Here is a 5,353-nt window from a genome sequence, read left to right as displayed (position 1 = left end):
TGATTGGTGTTGCTACAAGTTAAAAAGCACGAACACTTACATCAATGGCACTGCTCTCCGAAACTTATAAAAATACAAAGCCTCATGCCCTCCCTCGCCTAGGAAAGTGCCTCCGTTCTAATGTGCATGCTTTAAATGCAAGTATTGCTTTACAAGCTTGGTCTTGTAGTGACGTTTATTTATGATTGGATTGTCCATAGCTTCGATGCTCTCCCCCCTTGTTTAGAACTGACACGGAGCTGCTCGGTATATCATTGCAAATGAGGTTTACTTAAAGCAATTCAGTCTATATATCACTTTAGTTCAATATAAACTAGAGAAGGGAAGATTAGTTTAGATCCTTCAAATGCTTACTATTATTAATATTGAGAATATGAATGGAAAAGTATCAAAGATTAGATCTATTGACAAAATCAATTGAAAAAATGAATCTTTCTTTATGAATATGTAGTATATAAGCTACACGAGTGCCATATAATATGTAGGGTGGACAATTGGTACAATTCTCTTCAAAATCTTTAAAGATGGCAACTTTGTTTACCACAACATGCTTTCCGTGATACATAACGTATGCTCTAAGTTCATGCATTATGTCACAAATCTAGTTGTGTTGACATTTGTTTCTCCATGATTGATTGTAACTCTTTCTCCTCTCTGTTTGGAGTCTAACAAAGTAGAATGGGTCCATGGCACAAGCAAATGATGAGATACTATGTTAGGTAAGTATAAATTGGTTGGTTTTTGTAGGTGGTTTGGCATACATGTTTAATAATAAAGCCATGTGTATAGACTTCCTTAGGAGTTGGAGTACTAATATTATTGTACCCATTCTTAAGTCAAGATATTCTCTCTTACCTAGTAGTTGTCGTATTGTCATGATAGGCCACACATTGGCCAAATTGTACACCTCCATTCTTAGGAAAGATCGAGGTAGTGGGCATAGAGTGAGTCTCAAGGCATAGGGGTAGGCTAGATTTAGGAGGGGTCTTTCAATATTCGATTGGATTCTTCACTTAGAGCCATTATTAAGGAGGTAATTGGGAATGGTGAACAAGGTCTATTAAGTTATTGCAAATGCTTAAGTAATAATATTCACATGTAACACTCATCAATCTTTGTTGCAATCCTAAGGTTCTTGAAATATGTTATAAAAATCCTTGTAAGTCTAGGAAAATAAAGTATATAAGCTTGAAGAAGAATGGAAACAATATAAAGACCAGTAACAAGAGATTGCAAAGGAAGTGTATAGAACTTCATTGTTGAAGGAGAAGAATGATTGAAATCATTTAAGGAGAAAATGGAGAAATATATAATCAAACTATCCAAGGGTAACCTTAATAAACATTAAGGTTTTTACTATGAGGTATCTTAACTACTTTTTACAATGGTGGGAATCGATAGAGCAATACAAATCCATTTTTTATAGCTACGTTGTTGTGATATCTCGACTTTGATTTAAAATCTTTCCATTTCTCGCAAAATGGACTTAAAGAACTCTAAAATCATTAAATAGAGAATATCTCGAGTTTTTTTAAAAAAAATTTATAACCCAATATTTTTTCCGAATTGATAAGGATTGTAGCCACCCGTCACAGAAGTTACCACGTGAATGAGAGTTATGAGCCATATTAGTCATTAGTCTATAGTATGGATGGTCTAAAAAAATACTAGATTTTTGGACAAAGCTAGCATATTATATATATATTGGATGTTATTTATTGTACATATTTTAAAAAGCTATGGAGACTTCTAGAACAGGATATGTAAAAAAAGCAAGTGGTTTTTTCAATTAGTTTTGGAGATTTAATGTAAAAAGAAGGATTGGCAAAATCGTGTGCATCGCGATCGCAGTTTACAAGTAGCAAACAACACTCTAAACAGGGAGGAGAAGAAGCAGTGATTTGGAAGATTTTTGAGTAGTTGTCTTGAAGTTTTATCTCCCTTTCGGAGCAACGGAACGATTAGATTTGCGATTTGAGCATCGGATTATATCTTGGAAGCTTCAAATTGTTGATTTTGCCAAGATTCCCTCCATAAACACTATTCTTCTTAGCCACAACTATTCTTCTCTAATTTAGCTATAAATAAGAGGCATGAGGAGTAGTTGAGGGAGGTTTGAGCAAGAGGGGAGAGGCCCTTCTCAAGAGTATAGAGCAAGAGGGAGGTAGAAGTATATCCCTCCCTTCCCTTTGAGGTTGCGAGAGGGAGCTAGACAGAGGGAAAATAAGAGAGAGAGAGAGAGAGAGAGAGAGAGAGAGAGAGAGAGAGAGAGAGAGAGAGAGAGAGAGAGAGAGAGAGAGAGAGAGAGAGAGAGAGAGAGAGAGAGAGAGAGAGAGAGAGAGAGAGAGAGAGAGAGAGAGAGAGAGAGAGAGAGAGAGAGAGAGAGAGAGAGAGAGAGAGAGAGAGAGAGAGAGAGAGTTATATTAACGTCTTCTAAAGACCAAAACTAGTCTATGAGACAAACTGTGATACAACTGATGATGTTCAGCTATCCAAAATAAAAGTGCTGAATGAAAAGCTAAAAATTGGAAACTGAAAATACGGTGTTGTGAGTGTGATAAGTATTGTGTATGTGTATGTGCGTATGTAGCTCTGGTACTCCAGATAATGGCTACAAAAGGGGAACAAATGTCGTCTGTGATAGGGGAACAACTGTCGGCTGTGATAAAGTGGTGCGATGTATATATGTAACAGATGCAGGGAGATATACTATCCTGGGATGTAGTAGCAGTCCTCGAAGTCGCTAATAGCAGGTGATCCCTCCTGGATGCAGGATGTGGTACATCGGCGGTGGAGAAAGAGCAAACTGGAGATCTGAGATCCAATGTGTCGAGTGTCGTCGGATCTCAGTCTGCTGTCGATGTAGATCAAGAATCCTCCGGATCTCCTGTCGGTGTGGTTGTGGGGTACGAAATCCAGGGATCCTCGTGTGGCGTCGGGTACGCTGGTCCTCAGCCTGCTATAGTGTGAGCCCATAGGTCTGGCTGGAGGCTGGTACAATAGCTCTCACTCTGTCTGTCTGAAAGAACTGTGTAATAGTCGTCTGGGTGGGCCCCTCTCTGACTGGGACCCGCTGTGTGCTCTGCTCTCTGATGTGCCATGCCTCTCCCAGAAAACGGCCAAATGATCTCTGATCCATATCAGTCATACATCCCTGAAGTGAGCTGCTCAATGTGTATCTAGATCTCAACTCTGAGTATGCCGGGCATCTGAGAACAAAATGCTCCTCACTCTCCACCTCTGATCTGCAAAGGGGGCATATCCTCTCCTCCCGTGGGATGCCACTGGCTCTGCCACTGTCAATCATAAGCTGATGTGATGATACCCTGAGCTGTCCAATAAGAACTCTCAATCGATGTGGCATATAGATCTGCAGAGAGAGACAGGGAAGATCTCGAGAGGTTGTGAGAGAGGGAATTAGAGACAGGGTTAGAGAGGAAAAGAAATACCTCAACCTCCCCCTGTCTCGGTCTTCATCTCAACAATCTTCTCTCACGCTCTTCCATCCCAAATTCATTCCATCTTCTTTATCTCTCAAACTCGCTCGCGAACAATGGCTTCAAAGCAACAAGGCGACAAGACCATAAAGTCCACCACAACTGGTATCAAAGAACAGATATTGCTAGAGATATGGGAGTGCTCGAGGTTACCTAAATTACCACTACCAAACGGAACATTGAGTGTGGCAAACGCAAGCGTAAGCAAAAATGAAATTCCCAATGACGTGCAAAACCAAGTTATTCATAACTCAGAAATAGGCTATTATTTTCATATTGCTACATAAAATAATAAGGTTTTTTTGAAATTAAGTATATAAAAGGTCAGCTTTTGTATTTACACTTATACGAGACATTAGTTTCATCTAGAGAGTGTATTAATACACGCGCAAACGGTTAACTGCTACTTATGATTTGTAGATAGATTAATCGAGATTATAATTCGTAAAATCATGATGGAAATAGTTACAGAAGGTTATTGTACGAAATGAGTAAAAGACATTATGTGCACTCGAGATTAGTAAAATAAATCGATATATTTATTGCCAAACATGACAATGGTTAGGAGTTGATTAATGCTTAAAAAGTGAAAGTCTATTTAAAAAATTTGTAAGTCATCTCGTTAAATTATTGTTGCAATATTTTTTATAAGTACCAACTAAAGGAAATTCACTTATGTTGGGTACGTCAGTCCTAAATGGAAAATTCGTATTTTGCTTAATAACATTGAAAGATTTGTACTCAACACTTCTTTATGGGAAGAAGAATCCTCATTACAATATAAGGTTACCTTGGGTTAAGGATCTACCTTGGCTTTGTGAAGCTATGAGCTGTACGATGGTGTGATTATCATTGTTTGAAAGGATTGTTTATGTTTGCTAAAATCTAGATCTCCGATTAAAAACATTGACAAATAGGATAAAATAAAAGATCGCGTTAGGCTATTCCCAAGCTAGCTGTGAGACCCTACTCCAAGGGGGTTATGATCATCGCTTCGAGAGGCTTAGACCCACTCCGTAGCGGAAAGGTCTATCTGTAGGGGTAGTCTCAAGCAATAGGAAATGTGGATGCCGGGTGGGGCTCTGACTGTAAATTCCACATTACTCCTAGATGAGCCCCTTCGTGACCCAAGATGGGATCTTAGAACCCTAATACTAGTTACAAGGGAGGAAACTTGGTGGACAGAATACCCTCTTGGAATTCTCTATATCTTTCGTAAGATTTGAAAGATGAAAATAGTAATAAACTTATAATATAATAAAGTTTTTTTTTTAAAAAAATCAAGGATTGTTTGAATTGTATGCATATTCGTGAAATAAATTACGTGAATGAACATGTGATTTAACGAACTTGTTAAGAAAACATGTTGTATATGTTTCAATAAATGTGTTGTAGGTAATTAAAAAACTGAAGATGATACCATCATCAAAGGAAAGTGGGTAAGCGTGACCCCCGATAGGTCCGTCCAACAGTAGGGCGGTCACGGTTAGCTGGGAGCTTTTCTAATTGGTGATAGAAATAGGAAGATGATAAATTAGCCAACTAGGAAGATGATAAATTGACCAACTAGTCGTTACGTAGAATCGACTTGCATTGTTTTAGGGGGCTAGTATGGAATTTTGCCTTATGGGCAGGAGGATTGACCTACTACACTCCCCTCCGTCTCCCATTCTCTTTGAACCAAGTGCATTGGCAAGTCTGCTTCAGTTCGAGTAATCCTATATGAAGTGGAAACTTGAGTTTCTTGACGCTAGCTAGCTGTTAGGGAGACCCGTATAATTTTAGGAACCCAAAAATTCAAGTTGATCCTAGTGGGTTCAGTCGAAACTCTTCCGTTGCGATGTAGACTCAATAGG

The sequence above is a fragment of the Lygodium microphyllum genome, chromosome 23, assembly GCF_053477565.2.
Source record: "Lygodium microphyllum isolate KBCC chromosome 23, Lygodium_microphyllum_v1.1.10, whole genome shotgun sequence".
Lineage (NCBI taxonomy): Eukaryota > Viridiplantae > Streptophyta > Polypodiopsida > Schizaeales > Lygodiaceae > Lygodium > Lygodium microphyllum.
Note: the sequence above shows the minus strand (reverse complement) of the source record.